Here is a 14,110-nt window from a genome sequence, read left to right as displayed (position 1 = left end):
ATCAACCTAAACCCAAAATTCAAGTCTAAAATAGCATCAAAATCAGTAAAAAAAAAAAAAAAAAAAAAAAAAAAAAAGTTATACCAGGGATTGGCCATCGTTTGACTGGGTAGAGTGGTATTTCTACCCCCACTGCTATACCATAGCATCACATCTAGGGGTATTGTATCTCAGGGTCTGCCTGTACTGTGCCCATGAACCACAAATATCTGGGCTAGGCTTCACAAACAAATATACAGACAGCTCCCTCTTGCAGCTTACCATAGATTTTCATTTGCAGGAGGAACAGAGACATAAGGAAGGTGTGCAGTCTCTTCTTTCCTTTTCCTTCCTGCAAAAATAAGTGAGAGTTATGAGAGGAAGTTCATTGTAAATTTGTTACTTGCCAATGACTGATTCCATCATTAAACTACATATTTTATAGATTTTTTTCTTTTGAACGTCATTGTATCTCTCTCCCTTTAACTATCGCGTTGACCTCCACTAGACTGAATTAATCTTTCTATCTATCTATCTATTGCCAGATGCCTCAGTCACGTAAGGGGTGGCCACAAACAAATCACTTCCATGTTGCCCTGTCCATTGCCACTTAACTGCCATGCTCCCAGCTCACACCCCCCTCTCTCATATACCTCTCCACTCCATCCCACCAGCTCATCATTGGCCTTCCCCCTCCCTCTCCCCCCTTCCACCTCACTCGCATACACTCTCCTTGTTAGTCTATCACTCTCCATCCTCTCCAAATGGCCAAACCACCTCAGTATTTTTCCTAACATTTTCCATCACATCCACATCCATACCACAGTGCTCCTTCACTTCCTTCTTCTGTCAGTCTGTCTCTCCATGTAACTCCACATGCATTAGTGAATGCATGAATTGTCACCAGTACTGATAACAAGATAAGATGCATCTGGATCAAACCTGTACTGTTCCTGCTTTGTCTGATAACATTATGGTTTAACAGTTGATGAATCTTCCATCACATTCTATTGAAATGCTGTGCATTTGTTAAAAGAAAGAAAAAAATATGAGGGCCTCTAGAATTATAATCTTTTGGGATTATTTTGACCTTAGTGAGTGTAAAATATTGAGTTCCCCCCCCCCCCAACTCTGGGCAAAGGCTTCAGGGCCTATATCTCGGGGGCAGTAGCCTATCCCAAGGCCCAGTAGTCCTCCTGCACCTCCACATGTCACCACTTCGGTGCTAACACCCACCGTCCATATTGAATTCATGCTAGGGTTGTCTCATACAGGACTGGTGTATTGGTATTAGCGGGGGTATTTTTACGACATGTCGGCGGGTCATCTGGTAGATCAGGAAAGTCTGCCTTTCATGAAATTCAAATCCTTAAACCGTTCCCTGCCCCAACCGGGATTCGAACCTGGGTCCATCAGGACTGCAGGTCACCTCTCTACCGATTCAGCCGTATGCATAATCCTTTGAGTTTTTTTACATGATAAAGTAAACTGTGTTCTAAGAATTATGTTTAGATAGTTTTATGTTTTTAGTGTTAGATGGTGGTGGTGGTGGTGGTGACCATCATCCACTCATTTGATGTAGTGCTGCCTGCTTGTTCCATTGCCTTTATCATTTCTCTTTCTGTGTCTGCCCTCCTGTCTTCCTGTTTCTCTCATCTTTCCTGTCACTTTTTCTCTCCTTTTCACTCGGCTTTACATTGAGCGACAAGCCCAAAGGTTTCCTATAAGTCTGGAAACCATTTACAGTGCTGAGTGGTAACCATATAACCAACCCATATGTGTCAACAAGTGGGTTGGGAGGAGGTTAGTGCCCCTCCCCATAAAACAACTAACTCAAAGACAATGGCCACCCCTTATGGGATTGTGTCATCTGGCTCTAGATAGTAGTAGGTAGATAGTGTTCCATCCATACTGTAATTAGTGAACCAGGAGTTTAATAGCCACAGAAGCCCACAGTACAGTACTGATCACTTGAAGCTCAGGAACCCTTATGACGGTGGTAGAAGTAACAGAAAACTACAATACACACCATTGTTCATAGGCAAGAAAGCCATTTTGAACTTAATTCTTTCTCATTTTCTGTCACGGACAGTTGAATTTTGTCCAAATGATTAACAATGAATTGGGCACATAGTGATGATGAAATGAGTGGGATTGTGCTTACAAAACTGGTCTAAAATGTGGTGATGAAGTGGGTTGCTGATGAAACAGGTTGTATCCTAAAGTATGATGATCCTTCTGTGCTAAGTAGGAGGCTGAACCTGTATTGTTGATTACCACAATTGAGTTATGTATTTTAGGATTTAGTGTACCTAATAGCAATATTATTGCATCATAAATTTATCACTCAAGCTTTCCAGAAGCCTGTGAGAATGGCATATGTAAATTGTCAAGCTTCGTACAACGTCACATTTAGCATTGCTCCTACAGTATAAGTATTCTTGTACATCGCTTGAGAATGTGCTGAGATGGTATAGCCATGTGAAGAGAATGGATGTGAATTGAGTGGTGAAAATGGTATACCTGAGTGAGATTGTTGGGAGGAGTCATGGTAGACCAAGGAGGAGGGTATATATAACAAATGAGTGAGAGAGAGAGAGAGATGGAAGCTTGTTGAGGCTATGGAACTGGTAAGAACTCAGGCTGGCTAGATGAATTTTGTGGATAGGCAAGTATGACCAGGGTTTGGCACCCTTTTTTTTTAACCTGACAGCCAGGTTTCTGGGTGCTTGATTGGTGAATGAATGGGACTAGGGCTCATTCAGTTCGGCAGACTTTGGTTAGGGTCATTTTGTCAGGTTCTCTCTGGGTCCTACCTCACCCCACGCTGTGGTGGGAAGTAAGGTCTGGATGATGATTAACGTACTTCACTGGAACAAATAAGAGAATCATGTTTTCTGCAGTGTTTATTCTTTGTTTCACATGAGCATTTCACAGGTATTTTCAAAATCCAAAACTTACCTTATATTTCATCTGATATGAAATTTATAAAGTTCTTAGCCCTCTCATAGTTGATACAGCTCCAGTATTTATTTTAGATGGAGCCAGACAGTTTTATTCTGCTGAGTATTAATATTGACACTGTTAACTTCCTTGTGGTCAGGACAGTTAGAATAGTCTATTCCAGTTGGTTTTGGATTATTTAATTCTGCTGAATAAATCTTGGGAGCCTGAGAGTACTAAAGAAGTTAGATTACTGTTGCGACCACCACATAGTCGTCCATGAGAAAACTGTCTCAACAAAACCTTCAGTCAAGGAGATGGGGGGTACAGGTCCACTGTGCTTAATAAATAATGAACTTAGTGCCTCTAAAGTTTAAAAGGAGCGACAATAACTCAGTGGTTAACACATCTCCCCTGATCTGCACTGCATTAAGTCTGGGTTCAAATCTAGCCTTGGCTGATCTGTACTGGGAGTGTTAGTAGTATATGGTAGCATATATTTGCACTGTCTGTTGTTACTAGTGATATACATACCTTTACAGATGAACAAGGCTGTTTCAACACACAGACTTTCACATGCATTGCTCTCACTGTGAACATTTCTTCTTAATTAATACTTGGCCAGCATGAGAGAGAATAAATTCTGGATGTCTCTCCTGCAGATAGAAAGTCTAGGCTTGCAGTAGACCTCATTCAGACTGCTATAACTTCAAAGAGATACAGAAAGTTTTGTGGGAATTAATTTGGCAGTTCCCAGACAGTGACTTGTGGTATTATCTGCTGTGTGCATTCTAGCCCTTTTAAGTACCTATGGCTCCTTGGTCTTCAGGAAGACTGTGATGAGGAAGCATGAAGTCAGAACTTCCCTTCTGGGGGGAAAGCCAGTTGAGCAAGTGTCTTCATAACTGCCTGTTAGACAAAATATGGATTTTGAACTTTTAAAAGCCAGTTTTTCCACCCCGTCTCATTGGTCATGTCAGTACAGTAATCCCTCCAATATCTGACGAAATAGAGCCAAAGGCATGTCCGGATAGTGATCCTGTCCGAATATTATCCCCAGCCTGCTGGACTTGTACTTATGGACCCTAACTCAGAAAAACACCTATACAACTCCCTCTGGACATGCATTGCACCTATTTAAGACCCAAATCACACCAATAAGGAACATAAAAGACTGAAATAAATGCAAAAGAACCATAAAATGAGGTTTTAGAGGTGAGTTTATACAATATTAAACATTCTGGGTACTTACAAGTCCCTGGCTCCTGGACTGGTTTGAACCGCCAGTTTGCAGTCCACAGTTAATCCTCTGCACTCAATATTCTAATTTCTTAACAACACTGTAAATTCCCATGTGTTCTAGTGGCGAGGTATTGCAGTTTATTCACTGTTTATTCACAAAAAACAAGCACCTGTGGCTTGCACTACTATAAGCATCTGTTCTTGATCGGAGTTTGGCTGTGACTGTTAATGATGGCGGGGTAACAGAGTTGCCAGATCGCAACGGCCACATTACCAATCTCCTCAACTTTCATTACCAAATTTAACTTTTCATTACCAAATTCGTAAAGCTAGCATTTATTCTTCACTAATTATATATACAAGTGGAAATACATGTAATCACTCTTCTTATAATTAACACCATGTTGATTATTTTCACTCTTTGTAGGGTAGCAGATTAATCAGAGAGAGCAAACAATCCACCATCTCCATCCTGTGTATCTTCATACATGTGAAAAATCCATATGGTAATGCATTATTCTGATTCATTACCAAACGAATTTTTCATTACCAAATTGGCCCACAGTTGGTGATGAAAAATACCATATGGCAACCCTGACAGGGGAGGGGGGAGGGGGAGGAAGGAATGGGTGAAGGGACCATGGTGTAACAGCTGTTCGGCGCCAGGCGAGAATTTCAAATTACGGGAGGGAAAAAAGTCAGATTTTTTTCGATTTTTTTGCGGTTTTTGGCCCATTTGGAGAGTATTGGATCCCGGGACGATTATGTCCGGTTAGTGGGGATGTTCAGATATTGGGCGTTCGGATATTAGAGGGATTACTGTAAATAAGAAAACCTGTCTGTATCGAAGACAGGATTCCCCCCCATCCTCTCTTACAGTGTTCTGTGCTTGCATGTATCGGCCCTTTTCACTCAATGACTTCTTTGTCGGGATGTGCATTTCTACCCTACTCCTCAGTGATAGGCAATGAAATGTAACAGATACATATTCCATTTCAACCAAGTGTGCTTATATGCTGCAAAGAAGGCTGCATATGCAAACCTTTGGGATCCTGCTATAAGTCATGGATCATGATGGGAGACCTTCCCTGTTGCTAAAAATTTCAGCTAAGTAGCTCCACCGTATTCTGAGAATATACAGTATACAGTACTGTAGTCTGTCGGAGCAACTATGAACAGAGTCAGAGGAGCAGACCATGGATTTAAGGCCAGTTGCTCTTGTGAGCATCTTTATCCATGCTCCTGTCCTTCCATACATGAGTTAAGGAATTGGGACTCAGTAGGACATGGTGAAATTGAATTCGCAAGGTAGTGATGATAGAGCATACAGTCTGGGAGAACCTCCACACTATGTCATGTTAATAAGCACTGGTATACTGTTGTGGGGAACTCCTTCTCTGTCTTCCCTCATATGCCAGGAGTGGGTAATTCAGTAATAAATGCAAAGCCTGAGATGAATAGAGGAGTTCTGGATTTCATTTATGCATTCATATTATACAAGATAATACAGTACTTGGAATACAAGGCTTGAAACACGGAAAGGGAGTTTTTTAACGTTATGTTTAATACCCTGAAGCCGTGAGGAGATCCAGGGCTGTTACTGAGGCCATCTAGGCAACGTCACTAGTTTTTCACTTTGTGATTATTACACATAAGTATGGAACGGAGACTGAATACTACGGGGGGTGGGGCTGTTATGTTTACATCTATCGCACAGCTGTCAAACTACCCATTCTTGGTTAATAAATGTACCTGTATGTTTCACATCCATGTTCACAACCTCATGTTCTTAGTGCCATAGTTAAATTATAATTAAATATCATTGTCATCATCATCTGTATCTCCTTGCCCACCCTAGGGCAGGGTGAGGATTAGCAACATCAGTTAATTGGAGAGAAAGGGCAGTGCTGAAGGCTTGTTATTGTTGGAAAGTTATAAGGGCAGTACCTCAGAAATATTCATGGGTCTGCCCCTGTCTTAATAGTTTTTGTTTTGTTGGTCCCAGGCTCATGGACAAGGTGCTCTTCTGTAGCCCACCATTTCCTCTCGGAGGACAGATAGACAAGAGATGTTTTCTATAACTGGGCAGTAGAATTGCCTGGTTATATATATGCCACCAAGAGATGGTGTCCTTCTCCATCACTTCCCATTGTAGAAAGTGGAGGGGCCTTTTCTATCCTCCTGTCTAATGCTCAAGTTAACCAGTACTCAGAGTTGTAAAAAGTATCCTGCTTTGACACTTAAGTAAAAGTATTGTTACACTGACAAAATATTACTCAAAGTTCAAGTGGAAGTACCCAAAGTTAAATGTACTCAAGTAAAAGTAAAAAAGTACTTTGTTCATGAAATACTCAAGTAGTGAAAGTAAAAAGTAACTATTAAATTGTCAACCGTCTCAGAGACTGTATACAAAGTATAAATTAGTTATTTGGTAAAAATAAAAGACACAAAGGAATTGAACATATTTACTGACATATCTTTTGATTATGTTTGATCAGCAACTGATTCTCAAAAATGCAGCTATCCAATAATAACTGAGTGAACAGGCTTACAACGAGGTCTTACTGTATTAATTATTGACACTATCAGCACTATATATAGGCTACATCTGCAGTAAGTTTAAAAGCATGGGTACTCACCTCCACAAGATTCCTCAAACTTGAAGGGGAATTGCTATATGCAGTCACCTCGGTGATTTTGGGTGCACAGCACTGCACACAGCAAACACTGCAGCTTCACTGATTTTCCCAGTCTTCTTGTATTTAAACAAAGATTCCAAGTATGGCCAAGGGTGGTAATCACCACTGTCTATTTCACTGGTTGTGGAAGTCTTGGTGTCATGGTGGCTACAGCAACAGTGTAAACAACTGAAGGCGGGAGGGACGAAAGCGTGGCTGTATCACGTGGGCAGTATGAAAGGACGCATGTGATTGGTCCAATGAAAAAGCGCTTGTGATTGCTCAGCTTCCGACTTTGCGTTGTTCTACATCATGTAATAGGCAAAAAATCGATTCCTGACTTTGAGATGTAACAAATAATGACTTTTTTTTTTTTTTTTTTTTTTTTTTTTTTTTCCCAATTGTGGTGAAGTATAAGTAATAGAAAACAATACATCAGTAAAAGTGAAAGTACTGAAAATGCTGAGTACTTTTTAAAATGTAAATACCAAAGTCACTTAAGTACTATACAGTACTCAAGGTATTTTTACTTCGTTAATTTACAACACTGCCAATAGTCTCATTTCTCGTATACTGTACTGTACTGTACATAAAACTGGTCAGCATTGGAACAGTGTTCTTCAGTTTGACTCTCCTGTTGCTTATGACCGTTAATCTTTCAGTTACAGTGTGCTCAGGCATCATGAAATGAAGGGATCTTAATTTTGGCTCACATATGTTTGGCATTCCATGGAAGTCATTTGTAGTCTGCTAACCTTAATTTCCTTCTTTTTGTATAAAGAAGGGACCCAGTCACAGGATAACAGCATTTAGAACTGTACCCTGGGTGCTGTACCTCATATGAAGGTTGAAGATGACCTGGAACAGTGCCCTCAGCAGAAAGGAAGTCCTCTTAGGAGGGATGTCATTCCCTTGGGAAGGAATGGCACAGCAGAATGAGGAGAGTATCCCCTTCCTAGCCATCACATGAATTTAGTCAACAGGATAAGAGCACTGCTCTTCCAGGGATGTGTTGTAAGAACTGACTGCTATTGTTGTCACAATCAGCTCCTACCAGTTGTGTAAGATAAATATAATAGCTTACATATAAAGATTTGTCAGAGCTAGTGAAGTGTCACAAACAGTAATATGTTTATGTAGGCTATTACTTTACAGTGTGAACCAGAGATACTTCAGGGTATAGAGGAGGAAGGCTGCTGCTGACCATAGAGCAGGGAAAGGAGCATTTCCACTGTAGAGTGACTCTGACATAGTCTGTGATCCTCTGGTCAAATATACTGCAGTTTAAATAGCTATAATATACTCACATAGTCACACAATCAGATGACTTCATTTATGGTATTTCTGCTATTCTGAGGCTTTGATTCAGCATACAAAATAACTGTAAAACTGGAAGATTTGCAAACCACCTTCATTAAATCATCTGGAATTGGCAAAAATAAACTAAAATGACATCACTGGGTTCAAGGGATTAACTATTGTATGAACAGACTGGCTTAGGAAGCCTTATTGAGCATAAGATGACAACATAGAACTGGAACAAGAGAAATCAGTATCTTAGGCTAATGATAGCATACAAAACTAGTTTATAGATGAGACAGTATGATTTACAAAGTAGGAGCTACTGCACATCAGAGCTGTTATGATTTAAATCAGTTTAAACCAGAGTGAGTGGAAAAATCATGATTTAAATCAAAATGGATTTTTTTTTCTCTCTCTCTCTCTCTCAATATAAATACTGTACAGTAAAAATGAAGAAGACAGTGAAAGTGATGGATGTGTATTGTACAGATGCATCAAGTCTGCTTGGGCCTGTACTCTTCCTGTACTGATCTTGATCAAGTCAGGCACCAGTGATTGCCTTTTGTTACAAGACAAATATTAAAAACAGGAAAGAAGGCACTCTGATAATAACAATAAATGTGATTATACTCAGTGTTAACATATGAACTAAACTCTTCTTTCAATACACAGTAACATTCATTCATTCATTCATTGCCAGACGCCATGTATCCCAAACGGGGTGGCCAAGGGCTTAGAGTTATTTGTTTTACAGGGAGGGGCACTAATCCTCCACCAACCCCACTTGACACGTAGGGAAAACGAGCCAACAGCATCTGGTGTTCCCAGGCGGTCACCCATCCAAGTACTAACCAAAACATGATTCAGTCTAATGATTGTGATTCTAATTTGACAAAATATAAAAGACAAGTTGGCTGCTTTCTTCAGTATCTGACAGTGTGAGCAACCTCCCCCATACCAAGAAGTGCTTGCCTGTGGTGCACTGCCTTACTCCCACATTCCATTCACATTATTATTTTCAATTTTGTAAGTCTGTTTATTTGCACAGTGACATATGATCATGCCTAACGGACACATTTGCAGCAAGTGGGAGGAAAAAAGACCCAGTATGGTACTCTTTTGACAGAATTCCCAAAGGCACAAACAAGGTTGGGAAAAAAATCTGATTTAAATAAAAAAATACGATTAAAAAAATCTTTTTTTTTTTTTTTTTTTTTTAATCTGATTTTTTCCAACCCTGCTGCATATAAGTCAAAGCATGAGTGGAAACACCACTGTTGTCCACCACATTCACCACCAGGAGGGAAAAGAGTTCACAGATGGTAATGTTCTGTATGGTATGGTGGTTTGCATCACTTTCTGGAGGAGCAACATGCAACTTCAAAAGAATCAGTGTTCATTGCCATTGTCCAAGTGCCATCAGCACTCAGTTACCCAGTTGGAACTGACAGGTGGGCAGGAGCACCTCCCTCTAGTAGTGGTGAGGGAGTCAGCACAGTGCCATCAGTGCTAAGCAGCCCAGTTGGAACTAACAGACAGGACCACTTACAGCAGGTGGTATCTGTGGCTTCGACACAGTTGGAGTTGACACATCAGATGTCATTGAAGACTACAGGAGACAGCCCAGCACGGGTCTGAGAGTTGTCTCCATCGCCCACAGGAGCAAGGTGGCATAGACTCTGTAGTCTCTCACCCATTGCAAAACTGTACACAAGGATAACTGGGGTTGATGTCCAGAATCTCAACCTCTTCTACCAAAGGATCATACTTGTTGGCACGTACATGCTGTTTCAGGGAGGCCAGTTTAGCGCTCATGAGCCAAGCTGGTATGGTATCTCCCGAAGCCAATTTCCTTTGGAAGTTGAATAGTCGCTTGTAGGGGATTCATGGTGGTGGAAGTTGACAGCAGCAGTCAGGTGCAGTGGAGAGCACAGTTCAGAACGACTTCAGAAGATTCCTGGACCGCTATGCCAAACTGACTGTCCACCAGATGATGCCATTATAACTTTCAACTTGCCCATTGCTTTGGGGGTTGAAGGTAGTCGTTCGGCTAGCAACAACACCCCTCAAATGTATAAACTGCTTCAGCTTTGCTGACATGAAAGCCAAACCACAACCAGCATGCACATATCCTGATATGCCGAAAATGGAAAACAGGTGACAAAGATGATTGGTAACAGTGGACATGTATACATCGGCGCATGGAAAGACAAAAGGAGATCAGAAGTATTCAGCAGCCACTGTCAACATGAAGTGATTACAAGAAGTGGAAGGCATGGGACCTTTAAAGTCAATATTCAGCCTTTCTAAAGGCTTGCTTGACTTGATTAGACTTTAGGGCGCTGTCTTCAGAAACTTGGGCATTGCTTCAGAGCAAATGCAGTACAACTGGACCACAGACTAGACATCAGCAGCTGAATGTGGCATATTCTTGCTCTGGATGAAGTGAAGCATTCTGGTGATTCCTGGATGACACAAGTCATTATGCAGGCTTCACAGTTTGTCATCACAGCTGGCAGAGCAGCAGATACACATCAAGACAGCAGCAACAGTATCGTTTCCCTGGACAACACACAGTGTCATAATTAAAGCAGGATAGTTCCACCTTCCACCTTGTGATTTTCATGTTCTTTGTCTTGTTCTTGCCTCAAGTGTTGAACATGAATGAGATAGATCTTTGGTCTGTAACAAGTCGGAAATGTCCCCCAGTCAGCAGGCGACACCACTTTCAGATAGCTTCAGCGATGAAATTGGCTTCCTTTTCGACTGAAGAGTGTTTTTGCCCAACTGAGGTAAAAGTTCTCAAGAAAAATGCCACAGGACAACTACATTGATTTAAAGAAGCAGCAGTAGTATGCTCTGAGGCATCTGTCTCAATCTCCAGAGGGAGAGAAAAGTCTGTGGAGACCAGTGCTCTATTGACAATGTACCTTTAAAGAGACCGGAATGTATCTACTTGTTCCACGCTCAGCAGAAACAGCTTGACTTAAGCTAGAGGGTAAAGTTTTTCCAAGTACGAGATCCACCAAAAGTAGTGGGAAAACATTTCCATTGCATGCCAAAGGGGGTCTCGAGGAATTGATAAGTCCTGTAAACCCTTGAGCCAATCTGGATGTGGCTTCACCATGCCATTAGACACAGAGTAGCTGAGAAGGTTAATGGAGGCAAGTGAATAGTACACTTACCTTTGTTCTGCATCATGTCATACTTGCTTATGGCATCCATGAATTTCTTCAGGCTTTTGTCGTACTCACTTTGATCTCATCCACAGACATTGATGTTGTTAATGTACACATAGGTGCCATAGAGATCTTACTTAACAGTTTCATCCATCATCCTTTGAAAACTAGCAACACCGTTGGTTAATCCAAAAGGGATCCTGCAGTATTGATATAAAGAGCCTGCGTCCTCAAATGCAGCATACATATTCTCCACTGATTTCATGGCTGCCTGATGGTATGCACTCTGCAAATCAAGTGTACTGAAGATGCAATAACCAGCAATATCATTCACGATGTCCTCAATTCGAGAGAGTGGATATGCATCCAGTTGTGTGAATTTATTAAATGTCTCCGAATAATTGATGATGAGTCTTTTTCTGTACTTTTCAGGAGTAACGACCAGCGCCTAAGCATGCCAAGGCAACTGCGTAGGTTTGATGATACTCTCTTTCAACATGCAGTTTACTTCCAGTTTGATGAATTTGGCATTGTGTAAGCTGTCTCCTGAACTTTACTGCTGCAGGTTGGCAATCAGGAGTCAGATTAGAGAAAAGTGATGAATATGAGACATTTGTCATGGCAGCCAGTCTGCAAACGATGAGAGGTGGAAGAGAACCGCTGAAAGGTATTTCCAAGGAAGAATGTTGATGCACGAAGTTATGTGTAAGGATTACATCACTGCACAAGTCTCCCATTAGAGACAATTTGACACTGCTGTAGATCCTGCCGTTCAGTTCAAGTGATTCAACACAACATCCAAGTGTGTCAGATGAGAGGGCACAGCTGACCATAGATACCTTTTCAGTGCTAGGATTGATGCTTTGACCAAGGCACTTAGCTTCTTTAGAGTTGATGAAACTCTCTGAGTTACCAGTGTCCACAAATATGTTCATCTGTCTACCTTGAACTTTTCCAGATAGAACAGCACATGGAAGATGCCTAGGAGAAGCAGCAGAGCAAGTAGCCGCCAGGAAAGAATCACAGTCAGTGACCGTGAGCATCAAAGAGTTTCTGGTGGATCTAGACACTTGAGAGAAATGTCTTTTCTTCTTACGGTTGTTGCATTCAGCATCTTTTGCAGGGCACTGTGACCTAGGATAATGCTGTAGGCCACAGAAGAAACACTTCTGATTATGAGAAGCTGCCATAGCATGTTGTTCACTAAACTTATTTGAGCAGCTAGTGGATTCTGCAGATTCATGACAGTTCTGAGACTGAAATGTAGAAGCGGAAGCATTGACAGAATCAGACTGTATGTATGAGACAGATTGTGTCTGAACTATCTCCAATGTGAGAGCTTGATCATAGACCATCTGTAAGTCCAGTGCTTTATTTTTTAGCAAGCTTTGCGTGATACGATTCAACAGCAAACAAGTGATAAAGCAATCACAAATATAGTCATCTCAAGCATGATCTGCAGTTGTTGCCTAGAACTCACAGTTCCTGCTCAGAGTCTTTAGGACCTGCAAGCCCTGATCATGGCTTCACCAGCCTACTGTTGGTGTGCAGCTAGTATATGTCGAGAGAAGATAACATTCGTGGATTTCAAAAAAATTCCATCCAGGATGCTAATTGCGGCTTCAGAGTTGTAACAGTCTGAGATGTGCTTGTAGACTGCAGATGAAATATTATTATCAAGAATATTAATCTTATCCGCATTTGAAAATGAGGATCAACTCGCAACAGAATATTTGGATGCAAGTCAGCAGTCGAAGACTGATTTTCAGGGGCTGCCTCACCCTGAGCCCCAGATACAGAAGCAGACTCAGGAACACCTAAGAAAGTTGAATAATTTACCCCATTGCGTCCAGTGATCTGCTGCATTAACCCGTCACGTCCCGAGCTATTTTGCACCTCCGACACCCCCCAATCCTGAGGTATTTTCGATTTTTTTTTTTTTTTTTTTTTTTTTGTTGCTAAAACCTCTGCTTTTGGTGAGCGAAAATTCATAGAGAAATTGCTCACCTGAGGTTTAAAATACTCGATCCAGGTAGCAGTACCTCCTTACCTTACTGGGTTTTCTAACAGGCTGGCACCAAAGAAAACGAGTTCTGTGGGAGGGTAACTATTTCACACCACTCATAAACGGTATTTATTTATTTACTTGGTACGAATTTATATGTAGTACGAGAGTATATTGGTTTTCAAACAGTAATATAGGCATTATAAGCATTTTTTCACTCACTAACTCATCACCATACCTGACCTTTTTTTGCCACATTACCTGATCATCATTTCTGACTGTTTCTTCCTCTAATGCTATGTAAACTTTGTCCTCCACATTGTCATCGATTGGGGAATCACTCTGGCCCTGTATGTCTTTATTGGCCAGGTCACTGGTAACAGGTGAATAGACGAGACAATGGCATGCAGAGGGGGGGGAGGTTATGCAGTGTAAGGCATTGTCCCTTCTTGGCATCTTGTAGAGGAATAGAGGAAGGTGTCCCGTGTATACATACGAAAAATCACGCGTGGAAGTTGAAAATTGTGCAAATTATGAACCTTGCAATTGCGCAGCGTACCAGTACGTTGTTGGGACTAGTAAATGCAAAATGTTGCAACGTATCCATACGTTGTCAGGACGTCTCTGGTTAAAAGATGATGGTCCAAGTCAGGATGATCTGGCTTTAGGTCTCTATCCATTCTGGATGACTTATGCTCAATAAATTGTTGTATGAACAGAATGCCTTAGGGTGCTGTATTGAGCATAAGATGACAACATAGACCTGGAACAAGAGAAATAAG

The 14,110-nt window shown here is 41.2% G+C and overlaps 1 protein-coding gene across 2 annotated transcripts in view; it reads left to right on the top strand.

The window, feature by feature from the left end:
* The window catches only part of LOC145417495 (uncharacterized), a 204,809-nt gene that overhangs the window by 188,589 nt on the left and 2,110 nt on the right, over positions 1-14,110 (top strand). The window lies entirely within an intron of this gene.

This window comes from Coenobita brevimanus, chromosome 14, assembly GCF_032717465.1.
Source record: "Coenobita brevimanus isolate Jiangsu-jjx chromosome 14, ASM3271746v2, whole genome shotgun sequence".
NCBI classification, from domain to species: Eukaryota; Metazoa; Arthropoda; class Malacostraca; order Decapoda; family Coenobitidae; genus Coenobita; species Coenobita brevimanus.
Note: the sequence above shows the minus strand (reverse complement) of the source record. Positions and strands in the feature narration are given on the sequence as shown.